This window comes from Rhagoletis zephyria, unplaced genomic scaffold (genome assembly GCF_001687245.7).
Source record: "Rhagoletis zephyria isolate East Lansing unplaced genomic scaffold, Rhagoletis_zephyria_1.1 Rzeph_scaffold_05397, whole genome shotgun sequence".
NCBI classification, from domain to species: domain Eukaryota; kingdom Metazoa; phylum Arthropoda; class Insecta; order Diptera; family Tephritidae; genus Rhagoletis; species Rhagoletis zephyria.
In genome coordinates this window covers 2,707-28,672 of record NW_016162480.1, presented here as the reverse complement: position 1 = coordinate 28,672, position 25,966 = coordinate 2,707, and the positions used below count along the sequence as shown (strand labels likewise).

The following is a 25,966-nucleotide window of genomic DNA, read 5'->3' as shown; positions in this document are numbered from 1 at the left end:
CTTTTTTGACCTGAGTTGCATTAAATAGTCTCATACAACTTAGTAGTATTTGTGGTTCAAATGGTAACATATATGCCCAAAAACTTGAAAAATATTAGATGATTGTTTTTTAAAACTGCTATTTATAAAATTTCGTTTTGATTTCGACATTAGAAATATTCAGATTATAAAAGTTTTTCACATATGTTTTAAGATTTTAAAGCTTTTAAAAAGTACGGTAGAATGCAACAATGTGCTTGAATTTGTTTGCATCTTCGTCAGCTTATTCGTTTGCAGATTAGAAAAACGGCGAACAGCCATCAAAATACTGATTCAAAATACACATCTTTCACTGGACACAAAAATGGGTGCGCGCAGCAAAATTCAGCCCTAATGGTAAGTTAATTGCATCGTGCGGCGACGACAAGTTAAGAATTTGCGATACATTTTCAGGCGAATGTGTGCGAACGTTCACCGGGGGAAGAGGTATGGGACGACAGCTGGCATGGCATCCAGACGGTAATCTGGTGGCTTTAGCATTAAGTTGTAATCGCTTGATTTATTAGAAGGTCGACCAATTTATACACGGTAGTAGTGCACTTTAGCGGAACCAGGTCAAAATGGACGGGAAAATTATACACTAACTGGCCATACTGACTAAGTTTGCGCCGTCGCTTTCTCTCCACATGGTAGACAGGATCGACAGGTAGTTTGTGCTTTGTGTGTGAAAAAATTATATATAAATTTTTTCCTGTATTCAACAGTTGCTCGTTTGGAAATCTAATTGCATACATTTGATGCCAATACCTCTCGCAACAAACAAGCCAGTTCTCAAAGAGTCCAAATTGATTTTAGTCATGCAACAGCTCCACATAACTCCGCCATAGACACAACAGTTGCTAGAGTACTAAAAAGCTGACAGTATTTTAATTGATCCACGACAATCGGTGGCATATGGAATGCGTGATGGAAATTTTCTGGTGCTTGATAGCCAATATACTACAAGAGAGCCATCTCCAAGCAGCTTTACCACACCACACCGTCAACAACAAGAGTTGTTAGATAAAGTAGAAACATACGCTTCTGCTGATAGCATCAGTAGCAAAAGCAACAGCAGTACCTCGTAGGGATGGGTAGTGGTGGGTTGAAATTCGATTTTTTCCGAATTTCGAGCAGTGCCAATTCGATTTGATTCGAAATTTTTCGAATTTTCCAAAATTTGTTTGAAGTGAAATCGAGTTTCGAGATGTTTGCTTTAGATATTTAAAACCAAGTCATAAAATCTGTATCGTTCGCTAAATTTCAAAAAATGAAGTGTCAAATTAAAGGTTTGTCCGTTGGGTCTGCAACATAGTTTTAGTTTTATGTAAAGGGTTGCCACAGGTTGGAAAATCAAATTCAAATAATCACTTCCGCAGATGTTTGCGTTAAATATTTAACACTAAGTCATAGAATCTGTATCGTTCGTTAGATTTTCAAAAAGGAGGTAAGTGTCAAATGAAAGGGCTTGCCCTGTAGATGTGTAATATGGTTTTAGTTTTGTGCCATATGTAAGAAAATCAAAATCAAATTATTTAGTAAGTTAAATAAATTACCTCGATATGGGTATCAATCGAAATGGTTTTGAATTAACTTTATTTTTTAATTATATTTAGGAGGGTTGCCAACCTGTTTGAAAGTCGAATTTATTTAAAGAAGTGTTGAGCTTAAAATACTATGCAACAATTAAAATATTTTTGAGGTGCTTGAAGAGAGTGGCAACCTGTTTAAAAAGTTAAACTCAAATTACATTGTACGATAGCCGAAACCGGCCCGAACTTTGTTAACATTTTCTGAAAGTATACCCATCCAGTAGTAAAACACTCGATGGATTTGCAAAAGTTAGCTCGTATTTTTATTTTATGGCCTAATAAAGATTTCATGTCTCGGCCTAAGTAGTTTTCAAAAAAGTCGAAAAAATGGTTAAAATAAATGTCTGAGCGAAATTAAAGGTTAAGACATACATATATAATAAAATTTCATGGGAAATATTTTTGTAGAACATTTTATGCCATTAACTCCCGCCTAAAAGGGTAATTTGACCCTGACTTCAAGAAATCCCAGCAAAAGTCGTTGGAGGATTGATATATTCCAGAAAAATTATTCTCCGGAAAATTTTACTAGGGGTCTTCTTAGGCAAAAGTTTCAAGCTATCAACGTAAAAGCCACCAAAAAATTATAATAAAAAATCAACCTAAAAAAATAGTTTTTTTTACAAAAATTTTTTCAAAATTGAGTTCGAAATAACAGTTGCTTCTTGGCACAGATTTTTTGTTTCGATGCATCAGATCGAAAAACATGTATTTTTTTACTTGCATCCCTAAGACAAATGGAGTGCCACACACTTCTTCTTCTTCTTATTTGGCGCTGTAACCGCCTAAGCGATTTTGGCCGAGTCCAAAACAGCACGCCAGTCATTTCTCTTCTGTGCTAACTGACGCCAATTGAAAATGCCAAGTGAAGCCAAGTCCTTCTCCACCTGGTCTTTCCAACGCAGAGGAGGCCTTCCTCTTCCTCTGTTCCCAGCATCGCGGCCCGCGTTGAATATTTTCAGAGCAGGAGCGTTTCTGTCCATCCGAACGACATGGCCAAGCCAGCGGAGCCGCTGAATTTTAATTCGCTGCACTATGTCTATATCGTTGTAAAGCTCATACAGCTCATCGTTAAATCGTCTGCGATATTCGCCATCACCAACGCGTAAAGGTCCGTAAATCTTTCGCAGAATCTTTCTCTCGAAAACTCCAAGAGCCGCCTCATCAGATGCTTTCATTGTCCATGCTTCCGCGCCATACACCAGCACAGGCATGATGAGTGACTTATAGAGTGTGATCTTTGTACGACGAGAGAGGACTTTACTTCTCAATTGCCTACTCAGCCCAAAGTAGCACTTGTTGGCAAGAGTGATTCTCCGTTGGATTTCAAGGCTGACATTATTATTGGTGTTAATGCTGGTTCCCAAATAAACGAAGTCGTCTACTTTTTCAAACTTGTAACTGTCAACAGTGACGTGGGTGCCAAGACGCGTATGCTCTGACTGTTTGTGTGCTGACAGGAGATACTTCGTTTTGTCCTCGTTCACCACCAGACCCATTCGCTTTGCTTCTCTATCCAATCCCGAGAAGGCAGAACAGACGTAGCCCTTGTTTTTACCGATAATATCGATGTCGTCGGCATACGCCAGCAATTGTACGCTCTTATAAAGTATTGTGCCTGAGCGGTTCAGTTCTGCGGCTCTTATTATCTTCTCCAACATAAGATTAAAGAAATCACACGAAAGGGAGTCCCCTTGTCTGAAACCTCGTTTGGTATCAAACGGCTCGGAGAGGTCCTTCCCTATTCTGACGGAGCTGGTGGTATTGCTCAACGTCATTTTACACAGCCGTATTAGTTTCGCGGGGATACCAAATTCAGACATCGCGGCATAAAGGCAACTTCTCTTCGTGCTGTCGAAAGCGGCTTTGAAATCGACAAATAGATGGTGTGTGTCGATCCTATTCTCGCGGGTCTTTTCCAAGATTTGGCGTATTGTGAATACCTGATCTATGGTGGATTTTCCAGGCCTAAAGCCACACTGATAAGGTCCAATCAGCTCGCTGACGGTGGGCTTCAGTCTTTCGCACAATACGCTCGATAAGACCTTGTAACCTATGCTTAGAAGGCTAATTCCGCGGTAGTTGGCGCGTATGGCGGGGTCGCCTTTCTTGTGGATTGGGCAGAGCACACTTAAATTCCAGTCGTCGGGCATGCGTTCATCTGACCATATTCTGCATACGAGCTGATGCATGCACCTCATCAGCTCCTCGCCGCCGTACTTGAATAGCTCGGCTGGCAGGCCGTCAGCTCCAGCAGCTTTGTTGTTTTTCAGCCGCGTAATCGCTATTCGTACCTCGTCATAGTCAGGCGGTGGGACAGCTACTCCATCATCATCGACTGGGGACTCGGGTTCGTCTTCCTCACTACTTTCAGCGCTGCTACCATTCAGTAGGTTATAAAAGTGTTCCCTCCACAATTTAAGTATATTCTGGACATCGGTCACTAGGTCGCCATTGTTGTTCTTACAGGAGTTCGCCCCGGTCTTGAAACCTTCCGTAAGTCGCCTAACCCTCTGGTAGAATTTTCGGGCGTTCTTCCTGTCGGCCAGCATCTCAAGCTCTTCGCACTCACGTATTTCGGCCTCTCTCTTCTTATTGCGGCAAATACGTCTCGCTTCCTTCTTCAGTTCCCTATAACGGTCCCACATGGCTCGCGTTGCGCCCGATCGCAGCGTGGCCCTGTAGGCGGCATCTTTTTTCTCTGCGGCTTCTTGACATTCCTCATCGTACCAGTTGTTCTTTCGGGCTCGCTGAAATCCAACTACTTCTTCGGCGGCGGTACTTAATGATCGGGAAATGTGGTTCCACTGCTCGCGTACGTCGGATTGTTGAAGAGTGCTCTCAGAGAGCAGGTGTGTGAGTCGAGTGGCGAATAAATTGGCCGTCTGTTGTGATTGCAGCTTTTCGACGTTAAGCTTTCCTTGCATTGTTGGGCGCACATTTTTTGCTGCACAGAGGCGGGTGCGTATCTTGGCTACAACAAGATAGTGGTCCGAGTCGATGTTTGGCCCTCGGAGTGTACGTACGTCCAAAACGCTTGAAGCATGCCTTCCGTCTACACACAGTGATGGCAAATTTAGTCAGAAAAAAGACATTTGAAGAGTTGATATTTTGGAAATAAATGTGCAATTCGATTTTTTCTAGAAAAATTCGATTTTATCCGAATTTCAGCAACACAAAGTTTGATTTCAAAAATTCGCCATTTTGGAGCTTAAATTCGATCAAAATTCGAATATCGAATTTACCCATCCCTAGTACCTCGTTTCTAACAGGCTAACCTAATATTCACGCACGCCGCCAATTTTCTGTCAAAAATTTCTCATGCACATACAACTTATATGGGACCAACCGAAATTGAACGGCGTGCGTATGAAGCTAACTCAATTTCCAATTTTTGTTCTGCGTGACATTTTGATTTGACGTTTCGCTCAATGAAATCAAATGCAAACGCACGCAAGCCAATTTCGGGTGACGCAAAAAAACAAATTCGACGGCGTGCGTACCAAAACGCAAGCCGCGAATATTAGGTTAGCCTGTAAACATGCCAAACAAAAGTAACAACAGCGATGGCCAGAGAACACCAAGCAAATATTTTTAATATTCATTTTTGCTTATCTTAAGATTTCGTTTGGACTGCTTGGAAGGCTGCTGATGCTGCTGATGACTATTCGTAGAAAATGCATTGTTTGTAACTCATTAAATGTGATGTGGACATACGTATGTATTTCTGTTTGTATTTTAAACTATGTACGTTAACAATTTCTTCTTCTTATTTGGCACTACAACCGTTTGTCGGTTTGGGCCGAGACCAAAAAGCTTTTCCAATTGCTTCTCTCCTGCGCGAATTTGCGCCAGTTGGTTATCCCGAGCGCAGACAGGTCCTTCTGCACTTGGTCCTTCCAATGCGTTCGTGGGCGCCCTTGCTTTCGTTTTCCACCCATGGGTGCGGAGTCGAAGGATCTTTTCACCGGAGAGTCGTCATCCATGCGTACAACATGTCCAAGCCAACGCAATCGCTGTATTTATGCGCTTAACTATGTCCATGTCGTTAAAAAGCTCATACAGTTCCTCATTCCATCTTCTCTGATATCCGCCATCCACGAAAACAGGGCCGTAGATTTTGCGTAGAATAGTTCTCTCGAAAGCCTTCTCATCTTTGTTCGACATCGTCCAAGATTCTGCGCCATATAAAAGGACGGGCATGATGAGAGATTTGTAGAGCGTGAGTTTCGTTCATCGAGAGAGGGCTCTGCTTTTCAATTGCCTACCGAGCCCAAAGTAGCACCTGTTGGCAAGAGTTATTCTTCGCTTGATCTCCAGGCTGACGTTGTTGGTGGTGTTTATGCTGGATCCTAGGTAGACAAAGTCCTTCACTACTTCAAAGTTATATCTGCCAACAGTGACGTGTGTCCCGTAGCGCGTGGACTCTTTATATGTTACCAGGAGGTACTTTGTCTTTCCCTCGTTCACCGCTAGACCAACCTCTTTAGCTTCTTTTTCTAAACTGGAAAATGCTGCGGTACGACGTAACCGCAGCACGTTAACAATTTACATTGTATTAAATTATTACTTGAACACGTGCAAATTGCTCTGACCTAAAGATTTGGGAACCTCTAGAAAAGTAATTGAGTGCAGTCAAGATGATAACTTTTTAGAGTGTTAGTGTTATAGTTAAGGTTTTTTTTCAATTGCAGTTTATTCCTTAAATTTTAGATAGAACTTTTTTTGGATTAACATTAGGTTTGAAAATTGACGATGGCTACATTTGTATTTTGGTTTTAAATAGATTCCTTTTTTGTAAATCGACTTTGCCCTGTAAATATGTATCTATTACTATACATACTGCCATTACGAATAAATTTTAACATATTTTTCGTTTTTGTATATTAAAATTTGTGGTTTACATTAAATGTACGATGAAGTCGCTAATTACGTAAATTCATATGATCTTTAAAGAGAACAGACTTTTATATACATACTAGCAGACCCGGCGAACGTCGTCCCGCCACAATTAAGGNATTTTGGATTTAAGTTTTTTTGGTTTTTTTCCTATTTGCAAGCTTATTTTGCATTTTTCGAAAAAAATGGTTAAATAAATATATGTAGAGAATTTAATTTCCCACATTTGTTAAATAGAAGGTTTCTTAAAAATAGCATTTTTATTGTATAACTAGCAGACCCGGCGAACGTCGTCCCGCCCAAAATTAGATTTTTAATTTAACCATTTTGATCCAACATTTTCTCCAACAGTCCACGCTTACGATTTCCATTAGCACATTCATCGGCTAAGATTATGGTTTGGTGGTCGTTTGCCGCCTTTAATAACCTAACGAAGGTGTTATGTCCATGAAGAAGTTCCATGGCGGCAACAATGATCCGGATCTATACTGAATCTGCCCTAGAAACTTTATAGCTGGTGGCAATTTCAAAATGGATGCGTATTCTTGTTCAACAGATATACAATATACATACAAACTGAGATGAAGTAGCTTAAAAAGCAGTTTCACGAAAGCAATTTAAGTGAAAAATTATGTTTCTATCAGGTTCTATATGAAATTCAGTTAAAGAAATATATTTCGACAGGTGGTGATTTGAGATTTGCCACTACACAACTTAACCCTGGTGTGTCGGAATGAAGCTTTAACGCATAATAATATTGGCAAATCACATCCATTGGGCCAATCGTAACACACGAGAGTTCGATATACTCAATGGTGCAACAGGTCGATTTAGACTGACATTCTCGGCACCTTTTCTCACTTATCGATTTTAGTAATAACTCGACCTCAGCATCACCTCACCGCTCTTTTTTGCAATTGGACTGTCTCAACCGTGTCCAGTACATGTTTTGAATATTCGCCAAATCGGATCATAAAAAAGGATTTTTAGTAATAACTCAACTCCAGCACCAACTGGCGTGTTCATTGTGAAACTAAACTATCCAGAGACCCACTCAAACACACACACATAACTTTGTTGAAATCCCTCCAGCCATTCAGGATTTCACTCACAAACATACCTATGTACACATTCAAAGATAAGGCAAAGGCAGTACGTTTGTACTTTGCCATTCCCTCTTTTTAAAGAGCCCATTTTTCTCCATGAGTATGTGATTGATTTCATATATCTCCAAACCAAGTTCCAGTACTCTACCATGAACATTTCCAGAGATATCTATATACATAAAAATGACCGCGATGCCTGACCAAACGGTTGAACCGATTTCAGTTATGTAAAAAGTACTATTTTGGACCTCCGTGTGGAAGGTTTTTCGATTAAAAAAATCAAAACTTTTTGTTGTTATTGCCAAAATATTAAGAAAGCTAAGACGTCACGATTTCACAATTTCATAGAGTTTTCCGTGTACAATGATAATCGACCATCCCTATTTCTAAGGAAAAACAAAGTTGTTGTTTATATTAAATTCTTAGCATTTTTATCATAATTACTCACCTTCTAAACCTTCCCTGGACTTGCACAAATAATTCAAGACCAAAATTAGTCAAATCGGTCCAGCCGTTCTCGAGTTTTAGCGAGACTAACGAACAGCAATTCATTTTTATATATATAGATGTATTCTACAATTTTACTTGTTCCTTTTTGTTCTTTTTATGAATTTCAGTTTTAATGAAATGTATTATTTAACTATATTTCCTGAAAGTAGGAAAGGTGGAAGCAATTAGGAGCATTCCAAATGCAAATGGTGCATTTTCGAATGCACCCTATATGAGCGTTAATAACAGGGGTCATGGCACTTATAAGTTGTTAGCCAAAAATCATTCTTAATGATTATGTTTAAATTTTATTTCGCGTTCGATAAACAATACTTATATACACCAAGAGTTCTATTTTTCTTTCACAAAATAATTGTTATCTGGTGATATTTTGGGTGATTATCTCTATTATTTATTTTATTTTTATTTATTATCTTATTTTGAGTGGTGAGTAATTCTTGCTGGATTTTCGAAGAACCAATCTATAATCAAGTGAATTTTAAATCCATAAGTTATTTTCGGTCCCTGAAAAAAAAAGAACCTATTACACTTTATTTAAAATAAAACGAGCCATTTGTATTTTCTGATAAAAATATGTTTATTTAAATTCTTATTGCTCTTCCACACCACCGCTGAGGTAGCAATACAGGCGCGTTACCGATTTTTTTAAGGTGTTCGGTTCCCCAGGAGGCCTATTTTCACCCATATAAAATAAATATCATTACCTTAACAAAAAAAATATATATGTAGTTAAAATTTAATTAAAGGCCAATTTGTTTAGCGATTTAATGTGTACAAAAGTAGTACTTTTTGAAAGCTGGAATATTAGTTGAGGCTTTTCTTTGCTAAGGTAATGATGTACATATATAAATAAGTATACAAATACATAATCAAAAATAAGAGAATGTCTAAATAATACTTCTTGCAACAAAAACAAATAAACAAAACAAATACTTGTATTCATCGGCGTAGCCAGAATGAAATTTAGGGGGGGCTCGACCCTATTAAGCTGGCATTTCAGGGTACTATTTTATATATATATAAGGAACATTTTAAAGTTAGGGGGGGCTCGAGCACCCCCCCTGCCCCTACCTGGCTACGCCCATGCTTGTATTACAATTCAGGTACGGAATTTTACAAATACATATTTTACAAAATATTTACATAGTATTTACGTGTGGAACAACGATACTCACAAATTTTTTAATTGCCACCAACTATACCATATAGTTTCTAGGAAAGATGGGAAGGATGAATGGGAAAAAGTTCTTCAAATTTATTTCATTTTGCGACTAACCGTTCTGTGAAACGCCAGATCATTGGAGAATTTCAAGAACTTATACACTTTCGTTAGGTTATTAAAGACGACAATGGAAATATGCCTTCTGACAACCACCAAACCGTAATATGTATTAGCAGATAAATGTATCACTGGAAATCGTGAGCGTGAATTGTTGCTGAAAATGGTTCTACCAAAATATTTCACTAAAAAATAATAATTTTGGGCGGGACGGGATATAAATATAAAAAGAGAGGTCTTACGCCTGTAGAAAAGATAATAAATGTGCAAATCAAAGAGCAAGGAAATGGGAACAAGGATTCGGACTTTGCAGACAGACACCCAGACTGAACCCAGACAGACACCCAGACTAATTTGAAATGTAAATGAGAAAAAAGAAAGGTCTTACGCCCATAGAAGTGTGCAAATTAAAGAACAAGGAAATGGGTACGGAAGCCAACTACATGGGCATCTCCTTTCAAGACACCCAAACCGATAAAACCCTATTTTTCAGACGGATTCGGACTTTGCAGATAGACACTCGGACTGAAAGCGAACTCTATTGGTGTGTTACACACAAGAACTGAATGTTTTTAAAATTTGGTTGGTTCGCTTTCTTATTGAAACTGTTAACCAGAAACTAAGTTCTTATTCTTATGAAAATACATTTTAAAACGTCGGGGTTGCAATTTTCGCAACAATAGTATGGCTCTACGTCTATCATTTTCTCAAATAAGATTTGGGAAAACCCAATCCTATGACAATTTGAATCGAAATTATCTGTGTAGATTTTTTCGATTTTGGACATAAACTCAACAAATTCATTGGGAGGACTAACAAGATGGCTATTACTAAATTGCTTCTCCATAGTGAAGAAGAAATCTTTTTCAGTAATTCTATCTTCAAACCTTATGATGCTTGAAATATTTAAAATACATGTAGCCGCAGAAGTAAACAAAAGCGCTTCGATGAAGAAACTACTTTCATCAATATCAACCGAAATATCGATTTGGACATCTTGAAATGAGCTTAAACGAGGCCTGGGTAAGCCTTGAAATATTTGCCAGGAGGTATCTCTGACTAAAACATCGTCACAAGCTGTAATAAGGGTGCTATTAGAAAATCATTCCCACTTATCTTCAGGCAGTTCACAGAGTTCACAGTTCCCTTTATCTACGCATCTAATATACCCTATACCCCAGGCTTGCCTAAAGAGATATGAGAAACGCTGCGGCGTTATCCTCACATCAAAGGACCCCCTCTACGAATATGACCAAAAAAATTTTCTATTTTGTCTTGGCATAATTTACGTGTCAATAAAAAAGTGAATTCGTTATGTGACAAGAATCGCCACAAACGACGTAAACTACTAATATTTAGGAGCCAACCTTTAATAAAACTATACGTATTGGTAATATCGCGACCTAAGTCGTCATAAACTTTAATGGAATTCAAAAACTTNTACTAATATTTAGGACCCAACCTTTAATAAAACTATACGTATTGGTAATATCGCGACCTAAGTCGTCGTAAACTTTAATGGAATTCAAAAACTGTTCGGCTTCGTCAAGAAAAGTAAGTTGGTCTACAGTAGCTTGAAAGGGTTGTTTGAAATTTCCTACATCCCCAAAGTATATACTATTAAAAATATTAAATAATTTGTCAAAGAAAAGGACAAATTCGGCAGTGTTAAAAAAGGATGGGGATCTTGAACTATTTAAAAGCCCCGAGCTATAGATAGCGAACATTGCGCTTGCCACAGAGTTATTAAAAACCCGCGATGCTAAATGCACGCTCATTTTATCAAAGGTTTTAGGTCTAATATGTGCCGAGGTAAGTTTATGGGTACAGGAAATATCATATTGAGACCCTTGTTCATAGAGATGCACAATATCCATCCAATCTAAAGGGCGGCCTTGAAAAGTTACTTTATTTTTCTTGTTTTCTAAACAGTTTCTAGTACTTTTGAGGAGATGCGGAGAATCGAAAAAATATCCGATTTCCTGGCCATTAACTTCGAAGAAGGGTCTTTCTCTGGAAACTCCTACAATTTTCGAAAAACTAACGAAATTCGATCCTTGATCCGTTACCATTTGGCACGGATAAAGTCCAATACCCCGGAGCTGACCTATGGCTTCGAAAATATATTTTTTTTCAAAACATCTCCTTTGCACGATTTGTGCACAAAAAAATACGCTAAGGGATGCGTCTAAGACTCCCTACCAATGCCTTGGACGAAAATCGTTAAGACACTTGAAGCAACTCTGGAGGTACGATTTTCGTCTCCATAGTCCTCCAGTCCTATAATTGAGTCCCTATTCATCTCGTATTGTACATGGACTTTTAAAGACATTTCGTAGCAACAGATGGAGACATATTTCTGCGCATCTGTGAAACCACGGCTTCTCAGCTCCAGGGCCTTAATGCTGCTGTAATTGCATCCAGGGTTGCTTGGCCAACCTTGAACAAATAGTTCCAGGGTTTTTCGAGAGGGCCTGTTGAAAAGGGGCTTTAAGTACCTAAAAGCAATAGGTGACAGGAATTTTACTGCAAGGGCTAATGTCTTCAACTCCCTATCAAACCTATACCCTTTAAGAGTTCGGGGGGTATTCCTAAGGCAATTCCTCACGAATATTGCAAGATGTGGAGGCAATTTACCACATAGCTCTTCGATTTGGCTCTTCTGACTATTAACAACCAAATCGGGGTAAACCTCCAAACCATAAACCTTTTTTTCTAAGATTGCTACCTTTTCTCGTAGCAATCCTAACTCCTCATTTTTCCTATCCAACTCTTCCCGGTATTTTCTTTTTCTAGGAGTCCCATCAGTAAGGTATTTATCCGTTTGTGGTTGCCTATTATTACCCCAAGTTTTAAGAAGAGAGTGACCTAAAGAAGAATTTACTTCATCATGTGAAGCGGGTGGAAGGGACTCTTCTAAGGATTCTTCAACAATATTTGACGTTGAAGCCCTTGCTGCCTCTTTGAGCGAAACAAGTACCGGTTGAAAATCTTCGACGCCTGACTCTATTACAGAGTCTTGTGCGTTTGGCTCAGCTAAAATATCTGCTTCTATAATACTACCTAAGTAATTTTCCCTGTTAACTGTCACTGGGGGCGAACATACTCTTAAATTAATGTCCGGAACTGCCCATCTATAGAGGATCCGCCCCCCTCTCACCTTGTGGGAAAAATGCCTTTGACATGCGAAAATAAATTTTGTGTCGGGCCAGTCACACCCAACAGCCGTAACCATTCACGCCGCCTAGTAAAAATAAAAAATCATGCATTAGATTTAATAGGTTTGTTCGTCGAAAATCCAGCAAGAATTATCCAACACTCAAAATATCAGAGAGTAAGAAAAAATTCTCTCAAATTCTCTCTCATGTTGAGAAACTTGCAAATTTCTGCACGAACGCAAATTTGCAGGAATTTGCAAGTTTCGCTGCCAGCTGGCGTCCACGGTTGCATTTCAAACATAAAAAATTTTTATAGAATTTTTAAAATTCTTTCGGATGGCCAAAAACAGGATATACATGTATATTTCTTGTTGTTCTGACTTTCTTTAACATACATTTCAATTTCTTCATCGTACTAGCTGTCGGGTTTCTTAAATCGACTCTGGTTGCAATTGCATTCCGATTGCGAATACCATTTTTTTCAGCCGAATTAAGTTCAAATCATTGGAATTAACTAAATTAATTATATCAACAATTATTTACTTCCTTTTTTCATAAAAAAATCGCTCGTGTTTATAAATTTTTAAATTTAACGAACTAATTTATTCAAATTATTGTAGACAAAAATGCAACCATGCGCCACAACCACATGTTTTTCGTGTTTGCAAATTCTTGCTGGCAAAATTTTTTCCAGCAAGAATTTGCAACTTCTCTCCAAGAGAACTGTCACTTTGCTCTCACAATTTTTGAGTGTTGGATAATTTTTTGGTCTGCACGAACGCGATTTGGGCAAAAATCGTGATAATTCGTACAAATTCGTACAAATTTTTTGCTCGACGAACAAACCTAATGTATGCACATATGGTCTTCTTCATATCGCACACAATCTTCAAAGTGACGCAACTCAAAATTTTACATTTTTGGTATTATGTCTAAAAAATGTACACCGAGCATTTATTTACCTTTCAGCAAAAGGTGGAACAAATTTTTGTTATAATTTGATGAAAAAACCTAAGGTAAAGTCTTCCTTGCCCATGTGATTAGCATGTACTACGAAATATTTTTTCACATTTTATGACGAAACTATTATATTGAGTTGTGTCACCTTTGAAGATCGTGTGCGATATACATACTTATGTGGATTCATAGGTACATACATACATATATAAGTGAGCAAAAAAGTGCGAGGTACTATGTAACTGATTATTAATCAGAGATTAAGTTAGTATATAATTGGAGTTTCTCCAAGTATAGGCATATTAGTTGAAATTTTAATTTTTCTCTAAAAGCAAATGAGAATGTAACATGGGAAAGCAAAAACCGTGGTTTAAAAAGTTAGTGGGATGTAAAAATAAAAAAGTCAACAGAAAAAAGCGGGATGATTCAAAATAAAATGTGTATATAAATTGATTGGTTAATTGATACAAATATATATATATGTATATGTACATATATATTGGTTAAAAGTTAATGCGATGTATAAATAAAGGAAATCAACAAGAAAAGCGGGATTATTAAAATAAAATTTGGATATGTACTGAAAAAAGTTTAACGATACCCATTCCGGTCCGTTAGGCCAAAATGACATTTCTGTNTATATATATGTATATGTACATATATATTGGTTAAAAGTTAATGCGATGTATAAATAAAGGAAATCAACAAGAAAAGCGGGATTATTAAAATAAAATTTGGATATGTACTGAAAAAAGTTTAACGATACCCATTCCGGTCCGTTAGGCCAAAATGACATTTCTGTAAAAAAAGCAGATCTAATTTGCATCATAGAATTAAAAAAATTTTACACCCTCTTCAAATTTACGAGCAAACAGCTTTGAAGGAATGCAATTAGTATTTAAGCCTACATGTATCTGTCTCGATTTCTTTTGGCTGTTTCCAACAAGCGCTATGAGAACAAAGCTGTGAATCTGTTGCACAAGTGCGTTTGAGTATAAAAATATTTGACACTTATTTTATATTTATTATATTTATATATTTAACACAGTTTCCAAACATTGTATTGCTACGTTTTCGAAGTCAGCCATTTCTGATTCCGGGTGCACTATTTCGAAGTTCCCCCAGACATAATTGCACAACAAAATTGTATTTAAAAAAAAAAAAAAACACACACACTTATTTTAAAACTAATATTGCACACTCACCGGTCGATCTCTCCCTCTGGTGGGAAGGGATACAGAGGTACCCCTAATCCGCATCCAACGATACAAGCCTGGTTGACCATTTTCCTGTTATAAAAAATAGCATACAAGCAATTAGAATATGCAATGAAACTTGGGATATTTATTAAATGCTTACCTCGTTGATGCTGATTTTGTTGAAAGATCTCAAAAGATATCAAAATTTGATTATGCTCTATAAAATGCTTAAAAATAAATTCGCAAGATGCCCGCAGCTCAGGTTGATTGAAGAAATCCGTTTAAATTTTTTAAATTACATCTCCTTGCATATTGGCAGGGTTGCATATAAATGGTAGTTTTCTAAAAATTTAAGATATGTTAGTTCATTCAATATTTATATCTGTGCCAATAAAGAATAACAACTATATCCGAAAAACAAAGTTGGGAGTAAAACGCATTTTTATGACCCCCCATAAAATTCCGATACATTTTAAGTACAAAAATTCTAAATTTTTTTCGAACAGTTTTCCTTCAGAAGTCATTTTTTCATATAGCTTTTGTATTTTTAGCAACAAATATTACACATTTTGTTTAAAACTTGTTTTTAAAATAATATTATTAGCGCGTATATAGTCAAAAAGGGGGAAGAGATGATTTTTATTTATTTAATTCTTAAAGCACCTAATTATTAGTAGTCTTCATCTAAAGTGATAAAGGGATAAATTGCTTAAATGTATCAATTTATCCGCATCCTTTCATGAACGCACCTTGGTAAATATTCGCATAAAACTGTTGATTATTTAACTTACATGGCTAGTTAAGTTTCATTCTTACCAGGGATGAAAAATGGAAATTTCAGATTGTACATAATAAATATCACAAAATAAATGTACCTAAATCAGACAGATTGTACCTACAAAAAGTTACATCATTCATTTGTAGTTTTTTTTAATAAATTTTATTTAAAACATGAATACAAAAGATATATGTACTTTAAACATGATTAGGTTTTTCAACTGAGCCTATATCTATAGACTATAGTCTAATGGGAATTGGAGAAGCATTGTTTTTGTCTAATTTTGACTACTAAAAAATATTGGCGAAAAAGACAAAACACACACTTTGCGAACTATACTTCTTTATCCAGCTTTTTATAAAACAACAGGAAGTCTGCTAATTTATCCGATTCCTTTTAATAGGTGCCGCAAATCTAGAGAATATAATCAATGTGCCATAAGTAACTTCGAAAGCATTTTAAATATATTTCCAGAAATCAAAAGTGCGTATGGGCCAAATAGCTGTAGTTCTCATCTAAAAATTTGAAATTTGAAGACATCCTAGATACTGGACTGTATGGATGAATAAAGGCTGGTTCTCATAATGTAATATTTTGACAACAAAATTTTTTGACTTATTTTGACACAACTTTCTTTCCTTTATCCCTACCTTTATCGATGATATTATTTATCCGATTCCTGTTAATAGGTGCAGCAAATCTAGAGAATATTATCAATGTGCCGTAAGTAACTTCGATAGCATTTTAAATATATTTCCAGAAATCAAAAAGCGAGTATGGGTCAAATAGCTGTAGTTCTCATCTAAAAATATGAAATTTGAAGACATCCTAGACACTGGGCTGTATGGATGGATAAAGGCTGGTTTTCACAATGTAATATTTTGACAACAAAATTTTTTGACTTATTTTGACACAACTTTCTTTCCTTTATCCCTACCTTTATCGATGATATTATGGGCCAAAAACTTACAAATAGCCGCCTTAGCAGCGCATGTACACGCCTGAAGGCCTGTTCTGATCTAAATCAAACCAAAGACCATTTTTTAGTCCCATTTGACAATGAAGGCCTATTCTGATCTAAATCAAACCAAGGCCAGTTTTTAGTCCCATTTCACTCATTTGACCGCAAATGCCACTGAATTTGACTTAGTGAAAATAAGCGTTAAAATTAATAGAAAAAAAATACGAAGCTAAGTAAAGTGTTAATTTTTCGTAGTGCCTGCTCTAAATGCAATGTAAAATGTTTAAGGTAATACATAATATGTTTTTTTTTTATGTCTTCCTTTTGACCACTTTTCTCTAGAATTGTTTATTCTTCAAAATAAAAGCGAAACTTCTCCCGTACCTACAAGTAAATATATTAGCACGGTAAAGGAAAAAAACTAATAATACATCTGATCAAAAGATGATTGTACCTAAAATCTAGTGACTGTACCTAATGTACCTTTAAGTCATCAAACGTCGGAAAAAGGTACAATTGTACCTACTTTTTCATCCCTGATTCTTACCTCGTCCATTGTGTTCATTTCATATATGTAATACTTCTATATTGGCAGTAAGCTAACTTCTCAATGTGTAAGCATTCCGAAATCAAAGCGAGACAGTCTCGTACCGTTTTTGTCAATGTATTGTGTACTTGAGTGCCGTTTTTGTATATGTGTTGTGTACATGTTTATTTATAAACGTATGTGTTCCTTTTCTTTCGTACGTGTTTATTGATATATCTGTACTGTAGTGTTTTCGGACGGTACTAGCTCTTACTGCCAATATAGGAGTATTACAATATGGTTCATTTGCTTTTATGTGTTCGTAGCAAAAGCGACTACCTGGCAATCTGTAGGGGTTGAATTTTGCTTAAATTTATACATTTATCCACCAAAGTCGTTTGATAAAGTGATAAACTTTTGTTACATAGATTTCCATACAAAGTTTGACAGTTCATTTATCAAAATGATAAATTTATCACTTTATCAAGTTTATCAAGAGTTTATCACTTTTGATGAAGACCCATATTATTTATTCAATAACAGAACAAAGGAAATAAACAACAAGAAAATAATATTTGTTCACAATTATGAGCACTGATCTGCCATTTTGTTCAAGTACGTGTAGGAATGAAATACAATAATCAATTTTCTTCTGAACGACACCAACTGGTACATACGATAAGCTGACTGTTTTTTCTCTGAAAACGTGAATTGTCTCAAATTTAGTGACTTGAGATGACACTGGATTATTGAACTCTCAGATAATATTTATCACAGCGCACGGCAGTGCGCGCGAGTGACGAAAGCAGCCACAGTAGTATGCTGAAACATTAAGTATACTTACATTTTGTCTCAAAATAAATAAAAAAAATTACTCAATTTATTAAAAACTATATTATATATATACTAAATTATTTTTATTGATATTTCTTGTTCCTTCGAAACTCGATAAATTTCATTTTTCTTTATTTGGAATAAAATTATAATTAAAAAATTATGCTGCAAAGCAACACTTTACTGCAATTCCAATAAACACAGAACCCTGTTTCATCTTTTTTCGGAGCTGCACAAAACCCTGCTCACCAAACAGCACCTCGGAACCCTGGCATTTCCCGTTATTTTTTCGCGAATTATTTCATTCGGGTCGTAGTTTTGCAGCTTCGGGCCGTTCGGTTTTGCTTGCCATATTGGCTGCCATATTGTTCAAATTGTCATCGCCATATTGAATACCCTGTCAACTATCTGTCAACCCTAAGATATCTCACTTGTATTCTTCCACAATGACTTAGATATTCAAATTGACACTGAAAGGATAATAGAAAGATTCGCAAAAGGAAATCGCAAAATTGAATTTGCAATTTAAATTATTACAATAAAAATTCTGAATAAGTTGTTAAGTTACTTAATTACATCCTTCATTTTACCAACATTGTAAGCAAGAAATAAGTATTTATATGTATACATTGCATTAATAAACCCATAGTATAAGTTTACGTCTTGTGTTTTTTTTTTTTAATAGTACATTCAATTGTTTTATTAGACCTTACACCAAATTCACAAAATGAAAAGTAATATTATATCACAAAACACTTTACTTCACACTTCATAAAAAATCCTCGAACCCACAGTATACAGTAAGCCAGCCATTGACAATATGCTTATTTGAAAATTAATACATGAAATATTGTGAATGTATAGGATTTTTTTGTCACTAACCCATAGGCAACGACTGATGTAAGAGTACCCACAAATGTTTGTTGATATATTTGAAATGTAAATTTGAACAGCAAAATTCGTAAAAAAATAGTAAAACAAAAATATTTTAATTACTACGTGGGACGTGTTCGTGGTTATTGGCAGATTTCGCCAAAATTTAACACTAACCTAAATTATACCAAAGGCAACTTCGACACCGACTTTCGTTAAAATATCGAAATTTTGTTCAAGTTAGCGTGTTTACAAACAGAGAGGCCTGGACCAATTCATCTCGTCATTCTGAATATTTTGATATATATGTATGCATATGTGTATATATGTACATACATTTTATACGGTTAACAAACGCGCTTGCTTATCTGCATAAACCGTCTTTACTTGCATTAATTCATGCATTATCCTCTTTCAAATGTGAATAAGCGGCTGAAGAAATACATACAAATTTTGTACATTCCAAAATAAGCTAAGTAATGCTTGTTTTACCGCCTAATCGATGGGACCATTTTACAAAGTCAGCCCACCATTATTCACTCAAAGTTGTGTTCGGAACACGGTTTGACTTATGTAGGAACTGCATCCGGTCATAATCGCTTACGCTTCACGCTTGATTTGCTTGGAATTTGGTTTTTCTCGTTATTTTATTTTATGTGACTTGAAAATATTTTTCACTATAAGAAAATATTTAAATTGGATTTCATTTGGGTTAACGAAAACGACAACTGTGAAAAAATATCAACCAATACATTCAAACAAAATGTCAAATAAGCATATTTACATTTTTTGTTTTGGCTATCTGGATTACTGTATACTGTGCTCGAACCTATATTTGCATGAAAAATAAATCCAAGATATGTACGCAAAAATTGATCGAGGTTTCTGGTGTTACGGCAGCGGATTTTCCCAAGTGCCTATGTGCGCTAGGCTCATTTTTTGCCACACCACTTGACCCAAGATAGTTTTTAGCAAAAGTGCAGTGGCTTTAAGGTTAAATTTGTTTAAATGTATGCCAAAATCTTCGCCTTAGCATGTGGGCAGAAATTCATTACACACAATTGCTTACATTTATTTATTTACATACATACATACATACAGAAATATATTTTTTTTGGTTCCATGAAAATGAAAACAAACAAATGAAATGACGGCGAGAGAAATTTTCAAAAATGCTAGCAAACGTCAAAATTCCTAAAGCTGGTGTTGTGAAGGAGCACACTTTGTAGAGTTTAAATATTTTTGAATTTAGCTATGCAACCCTGCGCGGTGCATACATCCAAGTTTTGTTAAGTCCGGCAACGCTGCCGATTGTTTATATCTGGCAAATGATCGTATTTCTCAAATGTTCGTATCTGTCAAATGTAAAGCGCCATAATTTTATTCCGAAGACAAAAAGGCGCGAGGACACACAAAGTGTAAGGCAATTAGATTTAGTTTAAGATTGTACTTATTCAACATTGAAAAATTTTATAAAATCCTAACTTGCAGGAAAATAAAACAAACAATCACAAGCAATCAATTATCAACGATAGCATTAGCTGTGCGACTACAACAGCAACCACTAATGATTTGAGTTTTATTTTGGCCCTCGAGCCCGTCTGCGGAACACCTTTTATTTTCACTTTTGCGGCAGTGACTTACACGCTTTTTTGACGGGCCAGTTGTGACCGGAACGAATTATTGAAGCAGTAGTGAACTACCCAGCTTAATTTGATCTCCTTTCTACAAATTGCCGTGGCCAGCTCCCATTTGAGACAGCAGTGAACTGCATAGTAAATTGCCACATCCGGAGTGAACGTATAGCATACCTGCGAACTACATACACTAAGCGGAGCCCTGCTTCCAAGAATTGTGGAGTACTGTCTCACTATAAGAGCCGGTAAGTGATATTAGGGGGATTAGGCTTAAGGTTAATCGGCAGCGTCAAAACGTGGTTTTAATAGCCAATAAATGCCAACAACGCAGTCGGCATCAAAAATGGCGGATAGAGAATGAAGATTTCGAAACTACTGTGAGAGAGCATACGATTGGCGCCTAACAAGAAAGTACCGCTAGCGTACCGGCACAATTAGCAGCTATGATGGAAGAAATACAAAATTTAAAGGCAGCCTTAAATCAGCAGCAACGTAATGTAAGAGCGTCGACTGAAACGAACTCTGAGGGGGAAGATAGGGTAGGCAACACGTTAGCAGAGGCGGTCAGTGAGCTGAGCCGCGCTTTAACACAAACGCCTGCACAGCCTGTGATCTAGCTGAACGACTTGCCCAAGTTCAGCGGTCGACCTGAAGATTGGCCGATGTTTCGAGAAGCATTTACGGCCACGACAGCGGAGTATCATTACACTAGGCGGCAAAATATGTTACGGCTGCAGAAGGCGTTGAAAGGTCAAGCAAGGGAAACGATAGAGTGTTTGCTGATACACAGCGGTAATGTAAACCGCGGTTTAGAAACATTAAAAGAGCGATTTGGTAGACCTGAGATTTTGGTTAAAAGTCAGATTTCGCGTATCCGTAACGTTGCTAATATCCCTGAGAATAGAATAGACTTTAATCATTCCGAAAGACGTGCACGCGGTAGAGTCACAAGAGCTTCATAGAGGCGGGTGTAAAATGTGTTCAGGTGGTCACGAGCTTATGGTCGATTCTTAGGCCTTTCTCATAAAGATATGTGGCAATATATACGCGAAAAGCGACTTTGTTTTAATTGTTTAAAGTCTGGCCATCGAGGTACTTCATGCGTAGGGATACATAGATGTCCGGTTACAGGGTGTGAGAAGAAATGGCATGAGCCTCGATCTCAACGTGAGGAGAGTAACCATCAAAACGATTCGAGGCCGCGTATACTCGCCAACGTTGAAGTATCTCCTGGTAGTCGAAGTTTACTGTTTAAAATTCTTTCAGTTAAATTGTTTGCTAATGGTAGGAGTGTCGACTGCTACGCTCTCCTTGATGCAGGGTCGTCCTTGAGTCTGATGAACGAGAAACTTGCGGCGCAGCTTAGTATAACGGGTCCAAGAGAATAACTAACGTTGCAGTGCTTCGGTAGTAGCACGGTCACCGAATCTTCGATGACAGTGAATATGGAGATATCGGGCGTGAGTAAGCAATGCAAAAGGTTTCCACTCGGCGACGTCAAGACGGTTGGATCTGCAGTTGCCGCGACAGACACTTAGTATATCTCAGCTCGACGTAGGCCAACGACATTTAAAGAGACTGCCATTAGTGGGTTACTCAGGTGCTACTCCAGACTTGTTGATTGGTTTGGACAACGTGCAATTAGGTGTCGCGAAACGTATTGCCGACGATGGTCGTCGGGGTCAGGCTGCAGTATTGACCAAGCTTGGATGGGTGATCTACGGTTCCCTGGGGAACAGAAGCGACACAAATCAGCGCGTATTTTTGGTGCGAGAAAACAGTACGGATACGGCGTCGGGAGTCGAAAGCATTGAAGAGCTGGTCAAAAACTTTGTGGTGAGTGACGACTTAGGCGTTTCTACTGCTGTCAGACATATTGAACCAGAGGATGAAGTGAGAGCACGTACTATACTGGAACAAACGACATTTCGCGTTTGCTGAGCGCTATGAGACGGGACTATTGTGTAAGAACGACGAAGATGTAATAGGAAATAGCCGAGGAATGGCAGAGAAGAGGCTTCTGGCACTAGAGCGAAAATTGGTATGCAACGAGCAACTAAGACGCGAATACAATAGGATGATGAGAAGCTACGAAACAAAAGGCTACTCAAGGAGGCTCGTAGCAGACGAAGTTTCCCCACAACATCCACGCACATGGCATTTGTCCCACTGTGGGGTTTTTAATCCGAACAAACCAGGAAAGGTACGTCTCGTTTTCGACGCAGCAGCGCAAGTTTCTGGGAGATCCTTAAACTCCTATTTATTGAGCGGTCCAGACTTATGCAAGCCGTTGCTCGAAGTTTTGATGAAGTTTCGTCAGAAGCCGATAGCGGTCAGCGCCGACGTTGAAGAAATGTTCCACCAGATCGTCATAAGGGTGGAAGATCAACCAGGGCAGAGATTTTTGTGGAGGTAGAAGTCCGGTGATGAAATCCAGGTGTACTCCATGCGAGTGATGACTTTTGGAGCGACTTGTTCTCCTTGTGCGGCGCAATTTGTTAAGAATAAAAATGCGTTCGAGTTTGTCGGAGAATTCCCCGAGGCGGTCCCGTCTATATTAAATAACCACTACGAGAATGATTTCGCTCACTGCTTTGCTGACGTAGAGGAAGCCGGGAGCATTGCGAAACAAGTAAAGTACATTCATCGGACAGGCGGATTCAATTTGAATGGATTCGTGTCCAATTCTCGAGCGGTAAGCGATGCCCTAGGTGATGGTCAATCTGTTGGAACGATGAAAGACTTCGAAAAACCTGAGGCAGGTCATCAGAAGGTCCTCGGAATGCAATGGGACACGAGGAGCGACGAGCTAAGGTCCTTTTTGGCCTTCGGTCGCGTGGACCCGGAGCTGTTGCAAGGTCGGCGTACTCCAACTAAGCGTGAACTATTACGCGTAATGATGTCCGTCTTCGATCCCTTCGGCGTTGCCGCAGAACATGTGCTCAAGGCCAAGTTGTTGCTGCAGATAGTATGGAGAGCTGGAACTAGTTGGGATGACGAAATCTCGGAGGAGGCGAAAACTGTTTGGAAGTTATGGCTAAATACGTTGAGCTACATCGAAGGTATCAGAGTGCCACGTTGCTACAAGGCGTCATTTTCAACGGGAGTTGTTGAACTCCACATCTTCGCTGACGCAATCGAGGCGGCTTTCGCTGTTGTAGCGTACTGGCGCATCAATACTGACCGCGGCGTAGAAGTGGCTCTAGTGACAGGGAAAACTAAATGCGCACCTCTAAAACTTACAACGGTTCCGCGACACGAGTTGCAAGCTGCGGTACTAGCCTGTCGTCTGAAGATAATGGTGTCAAAATACCACGACGTCAAACCGTCACGTGTAGTCATGTGGACGGATTCAAGGACTGTTCACGCCTGGATAGCTTCAGACCATAGGAAATACAAACCTTACGTTGCTCATCGGGTGAATGGGACGAATCGAAGCGACTGTAGGTGGGTACCGGGAGCTTTAAATCCTGCGGACTTCGGTACCAGACTCCGAAGTAACGCGCGTGAGTCATCTTGGATGGTGGTCCAGGTTTCTTGACGGAGGATGAATCGTTCTGGCCCAAAACTAACAACATCGAAAGTACGCGCGAAGAACTACGAACTAAACACCAGCTAGTTTTCACTAGAATAAATGATAACCTTTTGCTCAAATATTCAAACATTATGCGGTTGATACGAGTGGTTGCCTACATGCGAAGGTTCGTGAATAGTTGCAACAAGGCGCCAGGAAATAGACTATTCGGAACGCTCAACATTCAAGAGCTCAGAGAAGTGGACCTACTAGTCATCCGCAGCACGCATCAAAGCACTTATGTCGAAGAGTACGCTCTACTGAAATATGGTAACCGAATATGCTCAAGCAGCAGAATTTTCAAACTGAACCCCGTAGTAGATGAGGCAGGGATTATGCAGGTGAATGGCCGCCTGCAGAATGCTGACGTAGTACACCCGTATACACGTCGACCCGTCGTGATGCCACAAGGACACCATGTAACCAATACTCTTGTTGACTTGTACCACCGTATATGGTAGCACCAGAGTGAGAACACCATCGTGTCGGAGTTACGACGCAAATATTGGATTCCCCGTATCCGCGAGGAAGTACGAAAGCAGCCAAGAGGTGCCTTGTGTGCAAAAGAGGACGTGCTATGCCAGATGTGCCACAAATGGGACAACTGCCAGCGGGTCGCCTTACGCCATTTGTACGACCGTTCACGTATGTAGGTCTTGACTACATGGGTCCGTTTCTGATCGTGGCTGGGAGGTACGGAAAAGCGGTGGATCGCGTTATTTACGTGTTTGACGACACGCGGGATACACCTTGAGATGGCTATCTATTTAACTACAGATACTTGTTTACTCTGCATCCAGAATTTCATGTGTCGACGTGGAACGCCGGTGCGGATCAGGTCGGATAATGGCATCAACTTCATAGGAGCAGATAGGGAAATGCAGCGTCAACTCAAAGACTTCGAAGAGGGAAAGATATCCGAGGCATGGGCATAGAATGGGTGTTCAACTGTCCGTTGAACACAGACGCCGGCGGATGTTGGGAGCGCTTGCTACATAGTGTAAAGCGTGCCATGCAACATGCATTCAACATCGAAATATTTAAAGAGCAGACGCTGTACAGCGTCATGTGTGAAGCCGAAAACGCTGTGAATTCGCGACCGCTTACGCATATCCCACTTGACGCTCCTGATGAAGAACCTTTAACCCCTAATCGTTTCCTCCTAGGCACAGCGAACTCGGAGTAGACTCCGAATCTGCAAGAAGAATCCTTTAAGGTGACGCGAACGCAGTTGCGAAAAATGCAGCAGATTCACCATCGCTTCTAGAAGCGGTGGATGGCGGAATATCTTCCGGACTTGTGCCGCCGAACGAAGTGGTGGAAACCCGTGCAGCCGTTGTCTTTGGGAGATTTGGTCCTGATCTGCGATGATCGCATGCATCGATCCAGGTAGCCGATCGGTCGAGTCGTTAGCGTCAAGCCGGGCAAGGATGGGCAGGTCCGTGCGGCAGAAGTGAAGACGGCTGGATGGACGTTCCGGAGACCAGCTTGTATGTTGGCGAAGCTAGACGTTGGTGAATCTAGCAGTGGTTAGATCTACGGCGCCCGGGATGATGTGAAGGAAAACACTTAGTAGAGCTTAAATATTTTTGAATTTAGCAATGCAACCCTGCACGGTGCATAAATCCAAGTTTTGTTAAGTCCGGCAACGCTGCCGATTGTTCATATCTGTCAAATGTTCGTATTTGTCAAATGTTAGTATCTGTCAAATGTAAAGCGCCATAATTTTATTCCGAAGACAAAAAGGCGCGAGGACACACAAAGTGTAAGGCAATTCGATTTAGTTTAAGATTGTACTTATTCAACATTGCAAAATTTTATAAAATCTTAACTTGCAGGAAAATAAAACAAACAATCACAAGCAATCAATCATCAACGATAGCAATAGCTGGGCGACTACAACAGTCACCACTAATGATTTCAGTTTTATTTTGGCCCTCGCGCCCGTCTGTGGAACAGCTGGCTCTCAGCGATTGTACCTTATCAATATTTGTATCATGGGCGAAGTTATATATTAAGGGCCAATTTCAAATGAATATTTAACGGCACTTAAGTTTAATTGTGG

At 38.7% G+C, this 25,966-nt stretch overlaps 1 long non-coding RNA gene across 1 annotated transcript; it reads left to right on the top strand.

The window, feature by feature from the left end:
- Positions 1-25,966, top strand: LOC108372053 (uncharacterized). Its single transcript, XR_001848805.1, has 4 exons — positions 1-63; positions 1,466-1,471; positions 19,684-19,700; positions 25,956-25,966. It is a non-coding gene; the product is annotated as an uncharacterized LOC108372053 (long non-coding RNA).